This window comes from Ambystoma mexicanum, chromosome 10 (assembly GCF_040938575.1).
Source record: "Ambystoma mexicanum isolate Mex_15411 chromosome 10, UKY_AmexF1_1, whole genome shotgun sequence".
Taxonomy (NCBI): domain Eukaryota; kingdom Metazoa; phylum Chordata; class Amphibia; order Caudata; family Ambystomatidae; genus Ambystoma; species Ambystoma mexicanum.
Genome location: NC_090932.1, coordinates 1,651,068,738 through 1,651,092,250, shown reverse-complemented (window position 1 = coordinate 1,651,092,250; position 23,513 = coordinate 1,651,068,738).

Genomic DNA, 23,513 nt, shown 5'->3' with positions numbered 1-23,513 from the left:
TTCAAGGAATTGGCCCCTGTGGCAAGGATGACAGTGGAGGCATCCAGTTCAGGGAAGCAGTATAAAAGCTATCTGGTATAGTAAATGCCACCATAAGGCATGGGTGGATAGATCCAGTGCACACACATGGACAGACTGAATCCAGAAGATGTAATGATACCTGAAGAGCCCCTCCCCAGAACATTGTGAGAGGCAATACCCATTAAGGATTAAGAGCCAATGCTGGAGAAACCAAAAGTTCAGAAACAAGCTAGAGATAAATTTGACAGTGACCACGTAGAGCAAAATGTTGCAACGGAAATCCATCCTGTGACTGGCCTAGCAAACAGGGCGTACGCAACATGCCGACCATAATGGAACATAACTAGCTCATGAACACAACATCAGCCATAGCATAATGGGATCATGAAATTGAAAATGCTGAGCATCTTGAATAGAAGAATCTTCACATCAGCTTTCATTTTCCAGACCAAGATAGAGCCCCAAAAAGGGTCCAAAACCATAATCAGTGAAACAGTGCCAGAGTCTGTTCCACCACGCTGGCCCCGACGTCCCATAGAAGCAAGCAAATTCTGATGCCTCCAAGCACTAGCAGGTCTAGACAACCAACAACAAAATGTTTTCATCAACACCCTAACGCCAAATCTAATATGTCTAGAAGGCAAGCAGGTCACAACTCCTAGGGGTGATAGCGTGGCATTATGGGTTGGGGTAAAATATTGTTGTTCCAATGACAGATTTTCGTTGTTGTATATGATCGGTTCCATGTAATAATGCCCCCTCAAAAATAACGCCATGCAACAAAAAAAATCACCGGAAAATGGCTGTTTTTTTGCAGGGACATTATTAGATGGAACATGCAGGGAATACACCCGCAACCACCAATCCCTTTTTTTCCAAGGGAACCGGGGAAGACCCCTGCAAACCCCCGCTGCCCCTGTCCTTATAAATACGGTCACCTATATAATGTCGCCTCTACCTTTTCCCAGCGACATTATATACTGCGACCAGATATATAGGGCTAATATTACCTGATACCATATGATCATGGTCACAATGAGGGTTATAGAACAATGTGCTCTTTTTGCACCTTGCCATACTGCCAATGTTTGGTAAATCTTTCACTCATTCTCCAAAAATCTGAGTTTTCATAGCACAGACCTGCCCTTGATAGACAGAGGTATCTGTTGAAACATTGTGTCTTGCCACAGCTGACACCATTGGCAGGCTTAGAGTCTATGACCAGGTTACAGGAAAGTGGCTGGGGGAGTGGAAGACTGTGGGGGCCAGCAGACCACTGCCAGGTTTGCATTGCTGGCCTCAGACGCGATATACTGGGATCCCTAAGGGCCCCATACCATCCCCAGTCTCATATGTCGCCTACAGGATAGTGCAGAAAGACGCCCAGTGTGGCACAGAAAGTGTAAACCAAAATTGGGAAAAGAAGTGCTGAAGACTTCAGAATGTGCTGGCAATAGTCCTGAGAATGTTGTACTCCACGAGCTACCTGTCGTCACAGATAAATGACACTTAGTTGCTGGGAATGGGTTTGTGAATGTAGCTCATGGGAGCCACCACAAACTCTTCCCACATCATACCCCTGCGAGCAGGACTTAAACCAAGCAATGTCCCATACCATACTGCCAGTATCTTTCAACAGTAGACTACACCTGCATGTAGAGAAATGTTGATTAACTTGAAAATGGCAGATGCCTCTTCTGTAACCTCATTGCGCTGAACCGCAGGATGACACTCTACACAAATGACCTTGGGAGAAGAAACCGTAGTCTGCCCAAGTTTGGTACAATCCCAAAGCATGCTCCAAAATCACACACAGCTGCCATATATGACACTCTTAGCAGATAAATTAGAGGCACCTCTAGTTCGTAAAAACTGGGTATAGCAGACAGGAACTGTGGGCATTTGGAGTTGTTTGACAGTGTGAGAGGCGCAGAGGCGAGAGAGGTCAAAGCAGAGATGGGGGAGAAAGATGATGTAGAAGGAGAGTGCTAGGCAGAGGAAGGTATAAAGAGAGAAAGGAAAAGAGGGGGAGTTCTAACACATGGGAAGGAAGAGGAAGGATAGCGGGAAGAGGAGGTATGGGAAGAAAAAGGAGAGTAAAGAGAAGGAGGTGGAACATTGAATGATGGAGAATGGAAGAGTTAGGAGAGAGACACCACAAACCAAAAGAAAGAAAAAGGGTGAGAAGGATTAGAGAACATCTTGATTTTAAGGGACAGAGAGGAGGTAGAAGTAGAATGTTGGGAGAGACAAACAAATGAAGTGGACGGGCCTTAGTAGAGAACAGATATGGTGAAAACTCAAAGATCAGAGGAAAAGGAATGGGTGGGGAGAGGGAGACGGACAAGAGGAGAAATGAGACAATCAACAGGAAGAGGGTAGCAAAGGGCATAAGGATGATAGGAGGGGAGTACGATTTGGAAGAAAGTAGGAACTGGGAAACAATTAAGATCTTGGAAAAGTGACAGCCCCAAAGCAGGTGGACAAGGGTCTGACCAAGGGCCAAAGTTATCCTGGAGACTAGGACCTAGGGGAGATGATTTCTAGAAAAGCCATCAGTTAAAAGGGAGCTGTTCAGAGCAAACCACGAGGGGAAAGGTTGAAATACCCTGGGGTTCAACTATGAATGCAGTGTCTGATTCCTGATCAACTGCATACATCCAATGGGTGCTGGGTGGTAGTACTTGGAAGAGGAGTCCTAGATGACCAATGCAGGAATCTCATGGCTCCCTGCACGAGCCAAGTGAAACAAAGAGATAAGAAAGAAGCGTTTGGATATTACTACTTGATTTAAAGGGTGAGATGGAAGGAGTAAGGATCGCATTCTACATGGAAGTTAAGGATCTGGCTGGAGCCCAGACAGACTGTTATATAATTTCTAATCCTATTACAGCTGGTTCCCTTCATCCTAAAGCCAGCAATATAAGAAATAAAGCAGTTCACCTTGGTTTCAAGTCGCCTGTTGACACCTTGGGCCATCACACTAACAAAGCCAACTTTCCATGGGTGGCCCCAGCTCTGAGAGTTCCAAAGCCAAAATAATGATAAGTACTTCTTTCTTGAAATATGGCCTGGGATGGTACATAAGGATGGCCAATGAGGATGGAAAACAGGTGTCAACTCTTACTTTCCCTTGCACTTGCTCCCTCTTGAATGAGTGCCGCTAATATCGTCATTAATTGAGCTATACTTGGCTGGTCTCCGAAGTGTGTTCCTGAAGATATCTAAAGTGTGTTCTTTTGTGCCTGGGCTTTTTCCCAAGAAAGGAGTATGGCCATGGGCAGCTGAGCCTATCTCTCCGTTCAGCACAAAAGCGGAAGAGAGGCGTCAGGGATGGGTCACCCATATTTCCATGAAAACCCAATTTCACTTCCATGTAACGTTGTAAAACTCATCCACATTGAATTAAGAGAGACATTTCAGCACAAAAACAATGCCTCTATTCTAGGTTCTCTTATATGTATATCTTTTTCTAATGACACTAACCTAGCCCGGTTTTTAAAAGATCTCCTAACAGAAGATCTCTCATTTCTGTTACACATTTTGAAAAGGCTATTTCCTGAGAATCTAAAAGTGGGTCTTATTTCTTCTCTCCTTAAAAGATTCATTGGAACTCACTATTCTAAGTAACTATAGGGCAATCACCAATCTTCAATTTACTGGTAAAATATTGGAGAAGGCAGTCTTGATACAACTCCAGGCTCACATTGAAAAAAAACCAACAATCAGATGACATCCACCGATCTATTGATGATCGTGGTGCCTGATTGCTCATGCTGCTGCTGCCTGACCTCCTTCTTCTTCTACTAAATTATCGAAAGTGTGGGCGGACCCACGGAGGCGCTTCCCCATCCTAAAGGATGATGCGCACCTAACCCCCCCAATCATTATTTAGCTCACACAAACTCACAGTTCCTCCCACCTCCTGCTGCCTGACCTCGCTGCTCGAATGAGCTCCCCTCCCCTGCAATGCCTGTCAACAGGGTGTGGCCTAGGGTGCATCTAGTTGGCTATTTTGCTTTATATTAACAAGGAAGCACTGAAGGGTCTGGCATGCAGCATGAGTACTGCATTCACCAATATGTGAATGATACGCAGTTGTAGCTGAGGATGTTACTCTACTCACATGAAAAGGGCGTGAATGAATCATGAATGCTGGCTGCTAATTTAAAAGGTTCTGATTTACAATTCTATTAATCAAAAACAGAGATGTTTCTGTGCTCAGACAATACACGAGAGAAACATGTAGTTCAAGATTGGTAAGAATGGCAATAAACAGGGGCATGGCCAGGCGGCAACCAAGGTGGATGTGCCCGCTGTAAATGAAGCTATAGTTCCATATAAACCCTCTTTTTTCATGGTAGCGTATACCCCCCAAGCTCAGCGATCTTGAAACCTGCAGAATACATTGTGCCACAGGGAAATAGTACCTGGCTCCCAACTTGGCCTCATCAGCGGCCAGAAAATGGCAGATGCTCAGGAGTGGAGGGCGGCATAAACAGCATCCCCTACAGACCTTGGGGGCACCTGCAGCAAATGCCTATAGCGGCACAAGGTGGTGGCCTGATCATTAAAGGATACCAGGACCTGCGATCCCCAGTGGCACAGTGCGCAGAGTGCGTGGTGCAACATCCCGACGGTGGGAGATTTTGGGGGATTGGAGGCGGCCCAGGGGGCTTCCTGGAGCCAAAGCCGACAAGGTGATCTTCGCCTCTGGTGTCGGTTGGCTGCAGAACACAGGCCTCTGGCGAGATCCCAGCAGGAAGGCAGCGAGCGGGTGGGTCGGTCCCGTGCCTCCCAAGCTGTGGGAATGAGAGGAAGGGAGTGCGGACCGGCTTGCAGGATAGTCTGTGTGGCTGCCTGATGCCCGGGGCTGGAGGCAGGTGTGCTAGATAGGTGGAGGAAAAAAAGATCAGCAGCGTTGATGAAGTGCTCTGGTGGGGACCACACGTCCTGAACCACAGCTTAAGCACATCACCTCTCCCATCAGTCTGAGCTCTTGCAGTGGCCTGGAACTGGGGGAACAAGTAGGGCTGTGAAACGCTGCAGGCGCCTACAACACAGGCCTGACAGCCTGCACTACCTTTACCACCACATAGAAATTGGACATTCCTGCAACGTGTTGTTGGTTGGAGGGGGTGGCTTGCTCCTAGTGAAGAGTGTGCTCTTTGGCCGGCTGGGAATCCTTGCAGTGGGCGTGTCCCTGATTGCCCACAGTGGAGGGGGGCCTTGCTTGGGTAGTAGGGGGCTGTGCTGACTATTGGCGCACTTGAGATAGATAGTGGTGCCCTGGACAGCGAGCGTGCTAGAAAGGGAAGGTCCACTTTGGCATAGAATCACTTATAGAAAGCCAAACAAAAGAGGTGATGGCTGGAAGGTTTGGAGTTAATCCTAACCTCTGCCATTGCTCTGGGCAACCCTCCAGAACACAGAGGGGCCCCTTCTGATCTGGGATTGATAGCCAGGAGAAATGGTAAAAATCCAAGGAGTGACATATAGACATTATTAAGCACGCACAAAAAGGAAAGGTCAGCTTGAGAGGTCCATGCTGAGGTTTATTCGCCTCCACCCGGAATGGCCCATTCAAATACCTAATTTACTAAGGAGGATCTTATGGAGATGCTCTACACCCTGAAGTAGGATCTCACAGCTGAAATCAAGTCAACGAAAGAGGCATTAGTCAAGACTGTTGCAGACCTCAACTAGGATATGTTAGGGCTGGAGTTGCGTGGGAATGAAGTAAAAAACACGCTATGTGATCAGGCACATTAGCACGCAGAGTTAGCAAACAGGGTGATGGGCACGGAGGAGCAGCTTGAAACGATTTGGGCCAAACAAGAGGATTTGGCGAACAGACCGCAGAGAAACAATGTCCAGATACGCAGCATTCCTTGGCACGTGCAAGTTCAGAACCTGGCAGACTATGTTCGCGATATGTTCCAGTCTTTCCTGGACATCTCAGGCACCACTACCATGGAGCTAGACAGAACGCATTGTGTGTACACCTAATCGAGCAACGGCGCAATCTGGTGCCTGATGTTCTGTCAAGAGTCCTCTATTCTCCGTTGAAGGAGAGGATAATGACGGCGGCCCGAACAAAAGAGCCAATTGAATTCCGAAGAACAAAAGCTCTCATTATACCAGGATCTCCCGCCCAGGATGCTGGCAAATAGGCAGAAGTTGCACATAGTCACGGCTTGGTTACAATCAAGTAACATGAAATACTGCTGGGGGTTCCCATGTAAGCTACTCTTTGTCTATCAAGATCAACGATTCGCTATTGGCTCGGAAGAGGAGGCAGCAGAATGAATGGACTCCGTCCCGGCCTCTTCTTCAGATGATACTGGGATGAGGACCGGATCAAGCTCTGGCCCCAGAAGCAGCACCAGGAGGAGTAACTCAGCGAAATCATCTTCAGAGGCGGGGTGGGGCTGGCCCGGAGAGCTCCCACCTGACACTTTGGCCCGTTGGCTAGTTCTTTGCAGAAACTATTGTTATTTTGTTCTTAAAAGTTATGATTTCCAGTTCAGGCATTTAAGCCACCAGCGGGAAATGTAAATATGAAATGATGATATTTGCATGAAGATTGGAGGGAATTAGTTGTGGGGTGAAGAAGGCACCAGAGGGAATTGCGTCCATGTTTAGGTTACCAGGTACGGATATGGATGTTATAATTCTGTTGCTTTTTGGTAGGGTTATTGTTTATTTTCTGGTCAGACAAGCGAACATAGTTGCAGTATGTCAAGTAGACTCCTTGGAGGAGATTCTCCCATTTCTTGTTCAGGGCCGTTTAGGCAACATCTGCCCAGTTGTGGAGCATGATGGTATCCCCTGTCCTTCCCTGCCTGACCCTAAATGTGCAGGGTCTTAATTCACCAATGAAACAAAAGGCGCTGGTGCCTAGACTCTCCTTTCTGGATGCAGCCTTGGTCTTCCTCCAGGAGACCCACTTAATGGCGGGAGATGAAAAACACCTCTTCAGGAAATTGTACCCTGGAGCTTATTTTGCCATTCGTGGCATTAAAAAGCAGGCAGTCACCATCATGATTCATAGGGGGCTGCCTCTGAAGGTGCTGAGGGTATTGAGGGACAAGAAAAGGAGGTATCTATTCCTCATATCTCGTATAGGGGATCGTGAAATCACTATAGTATTTCTATATGGCCCTAATGACAAATAAAGCATAGTTGCTTGCAAAATTCTCTGATGTCCTAGCTGAATACGCTGAAGGGGAGATTATCTTTGTGGGGGGTGTGGATTTCAATTGTGTCATGGATCCGGTTACGGACAAGTCACTGTCTGCTACCACCAATGACAAGCGAAAGCTCTATGCTATGACAACATTACTGAGGGAACATTCGCACATAGAGGCATGGCGTTTCGTACATCCTGGGGAGAGAGACTATACCTTTTACTCAGTAGTGCATAAAGGCTTCTCAAGGTTAGATATCCCAATACTCTCATCCCGTCGGTTACGGGGATACACATTTTGCCACAAGCGCTATCTGATCACTCCCCTCTTAGGCTTGAACTGGAGCTCATGCAGACTGCCCCTCCATAAAGGCCTCCCTGGAGGCTAAATGATGCTATGATGGTTGATATTGCCCTGAGAGCCCATATGGAGGAGGCAATAACAAATTATTTCTGGGACAACGACACTGGGGAATTGGATTGTCGGTCAGTCTGGGATGCCGGAAAGGCTGTGGGTCATAATAGGTCAAGCTACAGCTTGGGGTAAGGCCCAAAAACAAAAACAAGCCACATTAGAAGGAATAGTTAATGAGAAGCAAAAAGAACACAAAGCAAAACGGAATTGCCGATCCCTTAGGGATCTCCATATAGCTTGACAGGCCCTAGAGACTCATCTGACAGGGAAAGCACAAGAGATACTCCACACTAAACTCTTCTATTGCAGAGGCAATAAGGCCAATAAGTTGCTGGCAGCTAAATTAAAGAAGGCAGCCACCCGCAATTATGTCAGGGCTCTGAGGGACGGTGACGGGAAACAGGTTATCACAGACGTGGGAAAGCTCAAAGTTATTGTGGACCTCTTTCGAAAAGACCTCAACCCCACATCAAGGGAATCCAGTCCAAATCCAAAATTATCTTCACCAAGTGCATCTTCCTCAAGCCCCGAGGAAGTGAGGGAAGCACTGGAGGGGGCCATAACAGCTCAAGAAGTGACGCAGGCAATCCAATCCCTCCTGGCAAGGAAAGCTCCCAGCCCAGGTGGCTTCACCTCTAAATACTATAAAACGTTTGCAGGCTTCCTGATTCCTCAATGTGCTAAGCTCTTCAACTCCTTTCTGGACTCAGGCAGAGTAACAGAGTCCATGGCAGAATCAGCAACAACCTTATTGCTGAAACCCGGGAAGGACCCAGAAGACTGCACCTCTTATCGCCATATAGCCCTCTTAAATACATATGCAAAAATATATAGTAAAATCTTGGATACTAGATTAGGAGAGGTCCTCCTGCAAATAATAAACAGAATATCGGGGAGGTCTGTGCCTTCTCTTTCTGGATGGCCAGCAGGCTTTTGATAGTATGTGTTGTGTTGTGACCTGTTCCATATTGAGGCAGGTAGTTAGAGCTCCCCTGCCTGGGTGATGGGGCCAGTGCTGATTATAGTCCATACTCTATAATATTTATCTTTATGTAAATGTAATTTGAGCTTCCTGTAATAAACCTAAGATGTAACCAAGAAAGCCTGGAAGTCAATTTACAACATTGGCGACGAGTCGGTCTTTAAAGAAGAATCTGCGCAAAAGAAGAAGTAGTTGAAGCCTGAAGGAGCCTGCTGCGGGGGGTGCAGGAGAGAGAAGGACAAAGTGGTGGTCAGCACTGCCCCCACAAGGCAAGTAAGGCCCATCACCCAGGGCTAAGGAAGGGGGAGGAGGAAGAAAGCAAGAAAGCCCCCTTTTCTAGAGGGATCAGCTGCCCACAAGTTAGAGGGAGAGCTGGGTTCAAGGGGGCTGAAGAATGAAGCAGGGTCATTGAGGGAAGCTCAGGAAAGGAGCTATGCCCTTAAGAAGTCAGCAGTTAGAGAGAACTGGCAAGATAAGGGGCCCTTGAAGTGAGAAGTCAGTTGGAGAGGATTGGGACTGTCATCCCATATACTGAAGCTCCCTAGGTGTAAGGAATCCCATGGGCACAACAGAGTGAAGTCTGGTAAAGGGAAGCCATCTCAAGAGGAGTGCTGCGCCTATACTTTTCAGAAGGGATAGATGCTCCATTTAAATGCTCCTTATCCTTATCAGACTAACTGATCGCCGGTTTGATTTGGTAAAGGAAGGAGTGGAATAAAAGTGCCTGTTTCGCTGACGTTTGGACATAGAAGTCTTGGAGTTCTCATTCTTGCAGAAGGAAGGGAGGTGCTTCATAGTCAGGAAGTACAATGTAAAAGTAATGCAGCGTCAGCTTTAACGAGGAGCAGAGACATAGAAGGGAAATTCGCCCGGCAAGCATGTGTGTGAAGGAGCATTGAAAAATGTTACAAAACTTAAGTATTTCATCAACGCAGTGAAGAAATGAGGTGGTAAAGCTTAAGTTGCACAACGCAAGTGGAGAGAAGACGCACTGTATCCTTTTTTTTATGAAGTGAAGTGAAGTAGTGTAAGATACTGTGAGTTAGTTATAGCATGTTAGATGATTTGCAGGTTAAGGGTGTTCACCCATGGACTTCTAGAAAATGTAGTGCTATATTGATGTGCTGATCGATGTTGGGTGTAAGAAGTGTAGTGATTGAGTGTGCCTGTGTTGTTGTAAAATGGATGCATTTTTGGGAGAATGTGATAGTATAATCTTTTGAGGAATTTCAGGAGTTTAGTTGCTATTGCAACATGGACTTTTAGGAGCAAAGTCATGTCTTAGGGTCAAAAGATGACCATGGAATTTTAGGACAAAAGCATTAGATGTTTCAGTATAATGCAGTCATAACATTGCTATTTTTGCTGTGTAAATGCAAATACGTTAATGTGCCTGACTCTATTGAGGTTGGATGTCAATCGGATGCACAAGGATTGGTATGAGATATGGTATGAGTCAGGTTGTCACTGCAGAGGTAACCCCTCTGGTGTGGGGTGACATTGAGGTAGTAGTAAGAAGTAGCGACTCTGGTGTGTGTGTGTCACGATTGTAATTTAAAAGAGGTAGCGCCTCTGGTGTGACTGACACTAGGTAGTGGTGAGAGGTAGCGCCTCTGGTTTGGGTTGCACTAGTGGCATTTGAGAGAGGTAGCGCCTCTTATAAGTGTGTCATTAGTGTATTTTGTGGGAGGTAGTGCCTCCGATGTATGCATCATGATAGAGAGAGGTAGCGCCTCTGGTGAGTATGATGCGAGTGTAGTTGAGGGAGGTAACGCCTCCGGTTTGTGTGGCACAATTGGTATTTGGGAGAGGTTGCGCCTCTTATGTGCATGTTATTGGTGTATTTGAGGGCGGTACCGCCTCCAATATTTGTGTCACTGTTGAGAGAGGTAGCGCCTCTGGTGTGTGTGATGCAAAGACTTTTCAGAGAGGTAGCGCCTCCGGGGTCAGTGGCACGTTTTGTATTCGAGAGAGGTAGCGCCTCCACCAGTATGGAGTAGGAGTGGTAACTTAGTGGGTGTGTGCCACGTCAGATTAGTACCCCTATATTCGAAGGAGGTAGTGCCTTCATTGTTGAGATTTTCTTATATGTGACGTGCTGAAGCCTGTACTTTTTCGAGAGTGTGGGGTTTGGCATGACGGACTCTTGTGATACTGCCATCGGTCGTTAGTGGTCAATTATCAGGTACACAGATGGATTAGGGGATGCCTGTCCAGTGTCTCTTAGTTATTTGCAGTATTTGAATATATTGGCTAAATGGGTTGCACCCGATAGGCTGAGTCTATTTGGTGATTTGAGTTTTGTGTTGTCTTTGTCTCCAGTTTGGATTGTGATATGTTGTTTTGAGACAGGTCCATCAAAGTGTCATGTTGTGACTGTTTTGTGTATGTGTGTGTAGGTCTGGTAAAGGAAGGAGAGGTGTTGTGTGGTGACCTTATGTGTGTGTGTGTGTGCCTGGTAAAGGAAGGAGATGTGTTGTGTTGTGACCTGTTCCATACTGAGGCAGGCAGTTAGAGCTCCCCTGCCTGGGTGATGGGGCCAGTGCTGATTATAGTCCATACTCTATAATATTTATCTTTATGTAAATATAATTTGAGCTTCCTGTAATAAACCTAAGATGTAACCAAGAAAGCCTGGAAGTCAATTTACAACATTTTACCATGAGATGGTGACGGGTTATCTTCTAAGGATTCAAGGAGAAGGGACTTAAGTATCCTTTTGTGATATTATCCTTGTGTGTTGCGCCACTGATATTTGGTGTTTCAAGAGTGGATGGTTAGACTCTGAGGATTTGTAGATACATAGGAGGTGACACTGACGTCTTATTTTAAGCAAATGCATTTCTGTGTAGCTACTTCAGGTAATGGGATGGGTGTTTGCTGCATGGATTTCTCATGATTATTTGTGAGTGGTGTGGGTAATGTTTGAAGACTCGGATTAACCTTTTGGAGGACTGTCAGCATTTAGGCCGCTTTATAGCGACATGGACTTTTAGGATTGGATATGGAAATGTGCTCATGACATTTATTGTACTGTATTAGAATCTAGAACTAACCTTCTTGAGGATTTGCAGCCTTTAGGTCGCTAAGTTGCGACATGGACTATTAGGATTGGATTGGTTCGGAATTCATGAAATATGGTGTTTTTAAAAAAAAATGCATAATTTCAAATGTATAGAGCAATGCAATGTGAACTGTATAATCTCTTATGTGATGCATTGTGTACAATATAGAAAATCTGTATTGGCTCCGGGAATTTAGTGAGATTGGGGGTAGCGCCTTCAATTGTTTCTTGTATAGGTGTGGATATGATTGTTTGGTGAAAGCGCGGGTAGCGCCTCCCATGTGTTTGGTTTTGGGTGAAGCTTATATGTGATATATAAGTATGGTTTTGCTGATGGTGTGAATGCCAGGTCAGCATGTTTGTGCCTTCCAAATGTGATTTCTGGGGGTAGCGCCTTCAGCAATATTTTGAGTATGGGTGTGGAATGATATACACAAGGGCATGTGGGAGGTAGTGCCACGTTATGTGGTGTTTGGGGGTAGCCCCTCCAGTACAGTATGGGCGTGATTGTGATGAGTCACGCATGGTTAAACTGTGTACGTGGGTTTATGGTGGTAGCGCCACCATATATGTCGGGGCATGACTGTAATGAGTTATGCATGGTTATCCCACATATGGCTGTGTGAGGTGGTTGCACCACCAAGTGTTGGAGCTTGACTGTGGTCAGTCATCCGAGGTGAATGGTTTGGTATCTGGGTGGTAGTGCCCCCAGTAAGCATAGAGTTGTGACAGCAGTATAAGTCACGCATGGTTAGGGGTATGTGTGTACGGGTGGTAGCGCCCCGGTTTTGGTTGGTTTGGGCGTGCCTGTGGTATTAGGCATTGCATGGTCACGTATTACTCCGACTTTGTGGTTTATTTACCACAAACAATGTATTGTTCTATTTGTTGTGCATGTGCAGCTGTGTTTGGCTGTACTGTGTGTCCTTCTATGACTCTTTTCACCCCATCAGGGTCCAGAGTGCGACAGTGACATTAGTTGTTGGTCCTGGTGTGCCTGGCCAGCGCATCGGGTATGAGGCGAGTGTTTGAGTGTCAGAGCACATGTTGTGTGCTTGCCCTGATGATGTGAGTCAGTGTGAATGATTTTGATGTGTATGGAGGTGTGTTGTGTAATGTCTGTGTTGTTGTCGGTAGAGGGGAGGTGTGTTGTGTATGCGTTATGTATTGTTGCTCTGTGAAATGTGCCAATGTAAGTGGAGGAGATGTGTTGTGTCTGGCTTAGCTTGGTAGTGGGAATGTTGTGATGTCATGTGGAGTGTTTATGTCTGAGTGTCGGAATGCTTGAGGGAAGGTTCTATGTTGGGCAGGTAGTCAGCCTGAAGCCTGGGTGATGGGCTGCCAGTGTTTCTGTCCTATTAATGTAACTTACTTATGGACTATGTAACTGCTTGTGAAGGTGTCCTGAGAAGCTGTAATAAACCTAGCATGTCATCCTAAGAAGGCTGGGAGCTGCTTCTTAACAGTATGTCATGGATTTGCTAAAGGTTCCCTTACCGGCATATTTTTCTCGGCCCATCCTTCACTAAGCTGATCATGGCAAACTTCCAAATTCCATCTACCAATATTAAAGTTAACCCTCTGAGGTCCACATCCCTGCCACCAAAGCTGTCCGTTATCCCCCTGTTTTTCGCATTAGCAATAGAATCCCTAGCACAGATGATACGTAAGTAATCCTCATATTTTGGGCCCAACTTATGAGAGGGGACATGCTTAAAGTGGCATTATATGCCGATGATATTATCTGCTTCCTGCAAAAGCCTCTATCTTCCCTCTCAGTGCTTCTGGAGCTACTGGAAAAATTTGCCCTGATATCAGGTTTATGTATTAACCATCGGAATTTGTTAGGATTAGTGATTCAGGAGCCTCCTGAAGTCTGTCAAGCTCTGCAAACATCCCTTCCTTTCAAGTGGGCTGATCGAGAGATCACTTATTTGGGAGTCCGTATCGCCAATACTTATGGGTCACTCTTAAGGAACAATATTATCACACTATATAAAGAGACCAAAGAGACTCTTCAACGTTGGGAGATGCAGGAGATCTCCTGGTTGGGGCTAATCAGTGAGGTGAACAGGTTGCTTTGGCTCTCCTCCCCTTTCTCCCGAAAGCATCACAGGGAATTCAGCAAAATGTTTTGGAATCCACCAGCACCACCCTGGGCAATTTGGACAAAGCTTGCTCACACTGGGGTTTAATATTGGCCTGGGTCCTCTATCCCCGGTACTATATAACCCGGAGTTCACCCCAGGCATGGAGGGGAGGGCATTCATACAATGAGAGTCACTAGGGGTATTACGAATGAGCGACCTATATAAGGAGGGAATGCCACTCATGTTTACAGATTACAAGGAGAAGTTCACCTTACCCAAAACAGAGTGTTTTAGGTACTGCCAACTCAGGCACTGGTTGTCCAATAATCAGGTTACACAGGCAGGCAGTAGACCACTGCAGGGATAGAGCCCAGTGTTCTGGTGGGTCGGGAGGCACGCAAGATCTCCAACTGTTACTGACTCCTAGTAAAAGCCTTCAGTGGAGACAACTTACCATATATGACACATTGGGAGGGGGAATTTGCGTTTGGTATATCAGAGGAGTCTTGGGGAAGGATATGGAATCGAATCCATAGGAGTTCCCGATGTACGACAATTAAAGAAGAGGCTATTGAAGTATGTTTTCGGTGGTACATGACTCCTCAAAGATTACATGCGATTCGCCCCGACATCCCGAATCGTCGTTGGCAGGGGTGTGGGAAATTGAGAGATCTTGCACACATGCAGTGGCACTGCCCTATCATGCAAACCTATTGTCAGGAGATCCGTTCCAGAACAAAAGACAGTATAGGCAGCTTACTTCCTATGTGCCCGTTGACTCTGGTCTTGGGGTATGCCCCCGAAGATTGTTCTTTCCCGTTAACTGGGCCTAGAGCAGAGCTGGTTTCGCATTTACTAATGGAAGACTTCAGAAGTCCCTTGCATATCATACTGGTGGGTAAAGATATGGGAAATGAGAGCCATTTAAAAAATTGCTGTGTATATCTCCGATCGAATGGAGAGATTCTCCTGCACTTGGGCTCCCTTCCCTTTCCCAAGGATTTTCTTCAAGGGAAGGAACATATGTTTTTCAGGCCACAGGTCTTGAAACACCTCTTTCAGAATGAGTGATGGTTCAGAAATTGTCTGGGAGTTGGATGGTGAAGGGCAGAGGACTGGTGAAGAAAGGGGGGCAGTGGCGCAGAATACTATGATGCCTAGATGAGCACATGCTTTGGGAACCCAGAAGATGATATGGGAATACTCGTGTGACTATATTAATGTTAGATTTGTTTTCAGTTATTTCATTTTATGTTTTAAAAATATTTATTTATTTTTTCTGGGGAGGTTATTACAAATGTAAAATGGAATTTTGAAAAGTGGCAATAACCCGGAAAATCTACAGAGGGGTAGGATGAGAGGGCGATGAGGAATACGTTGGAGGAACATCCAATAGAAAGAACCTTACCAGTTGGTAAGTAACTTGTTCTTCAAATGGATTGTGTCCTCACACGTAGTCCTCATTTTAGATAGACTCCCAAAGCAGTGTAGAAAACTCTCTGGAGGAGGGAGTAGATTTTTTAAAAACGATTATATGACCGAATATAGCACTGCTTTACCAAAAGCAAGCTCTTTAGACTGGGAAGCATCCAGACTATAGAATGTGTGCAGCGATGACCAAGTTGCTGCCTCACAAATAGATTTTATGGGAATGGGCCCTTAAGACTTCTGGTGGGTCTTTTCCTGTCAATCTGTAGCATTGTGAAATGCAAAGCACAATCCAACGTGATATAGTTTGTATTGACACTGATTGACCCAAGCCTAGAAATGTAAAAGCTTAGAGCTCTTTTCTGGTCCAGCCTGTGCAATCTTTCCTCCTCCTTACTGGGATGAGGTGAAGGGTAGAAGGCGGGTAGAATCATTTTCTGATTTAAATGGAAATCAGACACAACGTTAGGCAAAAATGAGGGTTTAACCCTCAATACCACTCTGTCCTTGTGGAATACAGTATAGGGTGGCCCAGAAGACAGTGCCTGCAATTCACTCACTCTTCTTGCAGATGTTAAAGCAACCAGGAAAGAGGTTTTCAATGTTAATAATCTTAATGGACAAGTGTGCAAGGGTTCAAAAGGGGCACACATTAAAAACTTTAAAACCAGATTAAGGGTAAGGAGGGAACACATTGGTGAGTCCCTTTAAGAATTGTATTATCAATGGAATTTTAAAATAGGAATTCTTCCGAAGAGCGCTTGAAAATGGAAAGCGCTGCAAGATAACCTTTAATGGTCCCAACATTTAGACCTCTATGTGCCAGGGACACGAGGAAGGACAACACTTCCGGGACAGAACATAGAAAAGGATCAACATTCTTTTCTCTGCACCAGTTGCAAAAAAATGTTCCAACGGCAACAGTATAGAGATTTTGTTGCTGGCCTTCTTGCCGAAAGCAACACCTCCATGACGTCATCTGGAAGGTCCCAATCTTTGTATCTCAGCCTTTCAGATACCAAGCATGAAGGTTGAGAGTCTTGACCTCTAGATGGAGAACCTGGCCCTCCATTTGTGAGAGAAGGTCCTCTCTCTGAGGAAGACGTAACGGAGGGCAGATGGACATGTCTAGAAGGTCCGGGTACCACGTTCTCTTGGCCCAATTCAGAGCAATTAGGATCATGCGGTTTCCAAACCGTCTCAATCGCCTGATGACGTGAGGAATGACAGGAATCGGAGGGAACGCGTATAGCAGTGGGAAGTTCCACTCCACCACAAACGAGTCCCCTAGGGCTCCTCTCGGGGGAAATTCCCTTGAGCAATACTTTTCGCACTTTTGGTTGATTCCAGTCACAAACAAGTCTACCTGAGGGGTTCCCCAAAGGGTGAAGATCTCCTGAAGGACTTCCTGAGCCATTTCCGACTTGTGGGACACTGTACTCTGCCTGCTCAGAGTGTTTGCCGTCATATTCACCTCCCCGGCTAGATGAACCTCTGTTAAGGAGATTCCTTCTTGAATTGCCCAATACCAGATTCACATTGCCTCTCCGCACACAGGTAGAGACCCTACACCTCCTCTTTTGTTTAGTTAATGCATTGCCACTGTGTTTTCCGTCATTATCAGGACATTTTTTCCTCTGATAGATGGCAGAAAAGCCTTCAGCGCTAGTCTGATTGCTCTCAGCTCTAAAAGGTTGATGTGCAGTTTGGACTCCGATGGAGACCAACGACCGCTGATTGTCAGATTGTTGGCACGAGCTCCCCACCCCATGAATGAGTGAGGCGTCCGTCACTACTGTAATCTCCTGCCATGGTTGCCAAAAAGGTTCTCCTTTTAGGGTGTTCTCTGTGCAAGTCCACCACAGAAGATCCTGCCGAACCTTGTTCGAAATCTGAAGGAGATCCGTCATCTTTAGAGCCCATTGAAGGGATCTCATCCTCAGGCGTGCTTCTGGCACTAGGAAAATGCAGGATGTCATGAGGCCGAGCAACCTTAAGAAGTCGTAGGCCTGGAGATTTTGGGCATTTTGGAATTTGGAAACCATCTGAGCCCTGGACTTGGGAGGCGAGCTCTTTCCCAAGGATGTGTCTAATACAGCCCCTATGTACTGGAGCTGTTGGGAAGGTGTTACGCTCACCTGGTATCCACAAGGACGCCATTTTACTCGCTGGTATGCTTCTCAGTTTTGCCCAGATGTGGTCTGCGGGGAAGGTTCTGTCTGAAAATACAGGAGGGCTGTGTTCAAGACTGGCAGACCATGGTAAGTATCCTCCCTCCACCCCCGTATGCTTTCAGTCCCTCTGGCGCCCTCTCCTCACCTTGTGGTAGAATTAGGCGTGCTCTCTGCCCTGCCTTCTTTGCAGGGGCGTGTCGTCTTTCATGGGCGAGTGCGGTCCAGTTACTTCACTGACGCCGGCCCGTCTGATATCGTTCAGGTAGGTCTTATTGCTGTTCTTTAGTATTGTTGCTATCCTGCATGCCTCTCTTTGTTTAATAATGTCTCTTTTTCTCTCTTAGGTATGCAGAGCTTCAGCGCGGCGAACTGGCTTGGTTGAGCCCCGCTGGTAAATGATGGCGCTTTAAGAGTGCTATGATGCGGTAAGTAAGCGCTATGCGCAGCGCTGCGATGGCTTGCCTTTGCTAACCTGTTTTGTCTTCTTTCCTTGCAGGTCGCTGTGTTCTTCAGCGCGTGTGGAATTTCCGGAGTGGTGCCAGCCGAGAGGCAACCAGCCTGGTAAGCCTTTTGAGCAGTTCGTAATTTGCAATGTCTCTTCTGCTTTCTTAATGTTGCCTCTATCTTCCTCTTTCAGGTCGTGCAGTCCGGCAGGCGTGCAAATCCAAGGAAAGCTGTTCTCAGGAGCTGTGAGTAACTAAAGATGAAGACTGCAGGTAACATGCTGCTGCTAATGATGTTCCTTTTGTCTCCATGCAGGTTCTGCTTCTCTGAGGTTCGAGGGTATAGCTGGACACAGTGAGCATCACGTTGCAAGCTGCAAAGTAACGCGAAGCGTGTTGTCTTGCTCGGGTGTGGTTTAAATAGCCCCAACAAAATAGTCCAGGTAAAGTATTCCCTAGGCTACCACACCCAAAACACTAGACCGCATAGCTTGGTTCCGAGCAACCAAGCTATGTGGATGCCTCCATGTGGCTGACAACACAATAAAGTAGTTCCCAAGCACATTGTTTTTGATGCTGTATGAGCCTGGTGCCATAGGCACCAGGACTGGCCCCAAGAGGGTTTTGGAAGAGGATGCCAGGCTCTAGAGGCGCAAGTCCTGACTCCACCTGGCCAATGGGTTTGCCAGAGGGGGTTTTGGGTGAGGGTCGTGACAGAAGGTGTCATTTGTGACTTCTTGAAATTGAGTGATAAGCCCAGTTTGTGGAGGAAGTGGCAGCTGATTTTAAGATGATCCAGGGCTTGTTCGGCAGAACGTGCACTAATCAACCAATCGTCCAGGTAGGGGTAGATGTGACTCCCCCCTCTCTTGAGATGTGCTGCCACCACTACCATTAACTTGGTGACGACCCTCTGGGCGGAGGTCAACCCGAATGGCAGGACTCGAAACTGATAGTGTGAGTCGGCAACTACGAACCTCAGGTATTTTCTGTGCTTGAGCTGGATTGGCACATGGAAATAAGCATCCTGGAGGTCCAATGACACCAACCAATTCTGAAGCTTAAGGGCCTGAAGGATCTGAGAAAGAGTGACCATCTTGAACTTGACCTTCCTGAGGAACTTGTTCAAGCCACTTAAGTCCAAGATGGGCCTCAGTCCTGTGTCCTTTTTGGGAATCAAAAAATATGGGGAGTACCAAAAAATATGGGGAGTACCATCCCTTGTTCCTTTCCGCTACAGGTACTGGTTCTATAGAACCTTTCTCCAGCAGAGTTAAGACTTCCTGCTGTAGGGGCGGATCTGGAAACTTCAAAGAGAGTCTCCCTGGTGGATTGCTTTGAGGTTGAGTTGGAAAAGGAAGGCAGTAACCTTGTGCTATTATTTCTAGAGCCCAAACATCTGAAGTAATGGCTCACCATTCTTGCAAATGCTGTGACAGCCTGCCTCCCACAGGTGTCTTCTGTTGCAAGTCCTCAAAGTGGTTTTGTGGCGGTTGCTGCGGCTGCTGATGGTAAAGAGGCTGCAACTGGGGCTGGCTTTGCACGTTTTCCACGTCCACCACAAGTGGCTTTTTTCTGGCCTCTTTGACTGGCCATTCCTCTCACCTTTCCATATGAGGAGTAATACCGATAGGATCGTCCCCTCCAAGATTGTCCTGATGCACGAAAAGGCTGAGGTTGCCTAGTAACAGCTCCTAAAGATTTGGCAGCCACTTTTGAGGACTGCAACTTCTCAAGGCTCTCGTCAGCCTTGTTGCCTAAAAGGTGAGACCCGTCAAAGGGCATGTTCAAAAGACGGTTTTGCACGCCCGGTGCAAAACCTGACTTTCACAAACACGCAAATCTGCGCATTACTGTGCTAGTGGCCATGGACCTGCTCACACTATCTGCAGTGTCCAACCCAGACTGAAGGGATTCCTGCATGGCCTCCTTTCCATCTCTAACAATGCCTAGGAATCCTTCCCTTTCTTTCCCTTCTGGTATGTGCTCCGCCGCCATTGCAATGCACTCCCACAGAGTGTATGAAAATGTTGCCAAGGCACATGTGGAGTTGGCCCATTTTAACGCTATTCTCCAAGCTGAAAATACCTTGCATGCCCAACCGTCCACGTGCTTGTCGTCCCTATCCAGAGGGATGGAGGGGTAAGCCACCTTATTTGAAGCTGTGGCTGCATGGAGCACCAGACTCTCGGGAGTAGGGTGTTTGGACAGATAGCCGGGGTCGCTACTGGCAGGGCGGTATTTTGAAGTGAGGGATTTATTCACCGGAGGAATAGAGTCCGGGGTCTCCCAATTTTTGCCCACCCTATTTTGTAAGGCTACATGGAAGGGTACAATCGGATCTTCGGTGGGACCATGATCCAATGTATCGGTCAAATGATCCTGGATGAACTGAGTTGGTGGTCTAGCCCATCCTAAATATTGTACCACCTTTGCCATTAGCTGCCTGTATGAGGCACTAGCATGTTCCCCTGGTTCTGCCCTGCCAAAATCTGTTTCAGGTGAATTATCAATTCCACTTGCATTATGCAAGGTTTCCACCAGATCCCTCATTCTGCTTTCCTCAGAAATCAGGCATTCTGGGACATTTGGGGTGCCATATTCCAGACCAAAAGGAACATCCTCCTCCTCAGACCTCTCCTGCTCTTCAAAAATTGAAGTTAAGGATTTAAAATATTCTTTCCTTGGAAGAGGTTTAAAAACCCTTTCTGGGAGAGGTGTATCAGTGGAGACTGAAGGCTTTACAGCCTTTGCAGCTTTTTCTTTTGCTGTTATTTTGACAGCTTTTGGCTGAATTGGAGCTTTTGGAACATTTGGCGACGAGGGTTTTGGGGTCGACGTCGACAAAGGCGTCGATGGCACTGACGAAATAGTGGTCGTCGACGGAGCTGGTTTCGAGGGCGTCGAGGCGCTCTTCGAAGGCTCGCCCTTCAAGGTGTGTCGGGTTCCGGACGGTGTCAGTGACCTTGAACGGTCGACTCGACTCGAGCAATCTTTTTTGCTCAGCGTCCTGGAGGGTTCCCGATCCTTTCTCCTTCGATCACCCGGTAACGCTCCCGGCTGGCTTCCGGAGAAGGCGCGGACCGAGGCTTAGCATTTTCAAACACCTCATTCATTTTTATTCTAAATGCTTCCCATTCTTCAGAGGAAGAATGTTTTGTGGAGCATTTCATTATTTTGGGGTATTCATCCGAGGACGAGGTGGAAGGGGACCAGTGGCGTCTTTTTTTGGACTTTCTCATCGAGGACGAAGAGTGGTGTGAACCACTTCGGGACCTAGACCGATGCTTTTGCCTTTCGCATAGAGGAGATTTCTCCTCACGGGACCTAGACTCGACGCTAGAGGCTTTTCGGTCGGGTTTTCGACCTACCTGCAGTTTTTCCTTCCTCTCTCGCAAGGCCTTCCCCGTCATTGCCTGACACTTCATACAGGCCTCCATGTCATGGCCTTCACCGAGGCACCACAGACATTCTCGGTGCGGGTCCATGATGGAAATTTACGAACCGCAGGATTTATGCTTTTTGAACCCCCGAACGCGGGGTTTGTCGGGGTCGACGACGAGGACCTTCTCGCTTTAATATCTACTTCATAACTGCATCAAAGAACTACTCGAGGCGCGTCGAGTCTAAGAAGCAACACGTACTGCAGAAAAACGGAACTGAGGCCAACGGGCGCTGCGCTTGCTACTTGTATACCCAATGACGTCACCCTCAACAGAGGCCTCCAAGGGACATCGATTCGACATCGACGCACGGTGCCCTCTGCCAAGAAAAAATTTCCAAAGCAGCTAAAGCTGGATGGAATACATCTAAGATGAGGAATACATTGGAGGACACAATCCATTCAAAATATATCATCTTGTGTGTCTTTTTAAATTTTCAAATGCAATGTTTTACTCATTTGTATGTTTTTTTAATTGTGTCTGTTATCTTTTTTCATTGTACAGTGCGCTGATTGCCGTTGGAAAGGTTGCGCTTTATCAAATAACTGCAATCAAATATTATATAATAAGTGCTGAGAAGCTTTAGATAATACGATAATTAGTTATTTATAACGCGCTTAATACCCAGAGGTTTCTAAGCACGGACCCGTGGATCGAACCTGTATTGCTCCGTGTCGTCTTGCTTCCAAGGGGAGCGCGTTGCCCCTGAGCTATCCTCCCAAGACTTTGAAGTGATACTGGAAAGACAGTGTGCTAGGAGAAAGATAACCACCCAAAAGAACATTCCCTGAGACACATGTAACCCATTATTCCAGGTGATTGAACAGAGCCGCCAGAGAAGTAAACTTTATGGCCAGAAACAATGATTCTGCCAAGTAATCTCCCTGGTCTGTGGCTATGAATGAGAATGTGCAGCTGCAGTTAAGAATGTTCCTTTTTGGGCAAGGCCATGAATACAGATGCTCTACTTTTCAAAACATTTGAGCACCTCACCAAAAACATGGACATCAGAGGTCTGAATTCTAAATCTCTTCAGACACCAGCATCATCCACACCCCAAAATATCAACATAGTAGTGCACTTCCCCTCTGTGCAGCCGCATATTGTTGGGATGCATGTACAGCGTTCCAGTCAGACAAAAAGGTTCAGGCTGAGAAGGACCTATTAGCGTGAACCACTGTGCGAGCAGGACGGGTTTGTCATGCCAGAAGGTGCACGTATCACTTGTAGTTAGCTTTGACACACATTAGATACCCACTTATAGCAACACAGAAGTAGCAACAAATCACATATTATTGTCGCAGTTGCAGAGGTCATAGATAGGGCAATGTATAGTAAACAATGTTATGTTTGTCAGTGGGGTGCGAGAAAACGAACTGAAGTAGGTTGAAGATGGAGTCAGAAAGATACTGTGGAAGGAGCGAGGTGAGCATGTCACCATTGCAGAAGTACCGCCATATTGGGTACTGAGGCCTCATACGCAAAGAACAGAATAGAAGGAAGCCCTTGTTGTGGAGCTGCGGATCTCTTTAGCTCAGTCCCAAGACAAATCCCTTCATGTTCTCCAGGAGAGAAGCCGAGGTCAGAAACACCTACAGTGCACAGATAACCGCTAATTGTATCCAACTTGCAAGACCTGAACGTGGTGGGAACGGAATGTTAGCTGTAGGAATGGCAGGTAGGGATGCACCCTTTGAAGGACAAATTCATGAGAACAGTGCACGTGGTTTTGTGATGTCAATAGGCCCAGCAAGGATTTAGAGCACTACTGCCCTCACCCCAGGAGTGGCCACGCCATATGAATTACATACAAGCACATGTATAATCAAAGCAAATAAATCCCTGAAATTCAGACTTGAGAGTTGAAGGAGATAAGGGGGGAGTGGTGTCTGGAATATTCTGTGATTTGGGATAGGAGGAGCAGAGGTGATGCCAAGAAATTCAATGCACGGTCCGGGGTGCAGTTTGTGGGTGCCACGGCATCTGGGACAATGAGACGGCCTATTGTCTTATCAAAGCAAAGTTGGCCTTGCCAGTTCACTTTGAATGTGTCTGGATCGGAAGGGTGCACATCACGTGATGGTCACGATTTATTAGTGTGTCAATATTTTAGTAACCAATCCCATACCTGGATTCAATAGTGACGATGTAGTAGACCATGTGTATAGTAAGGTGTGACCATTTGGTTTAGGGATTATAGAGGGACATTAGCATGCTATGTAGCTGGTAACCTATAAGGATGGTGGGATAACATTGTAACTTAT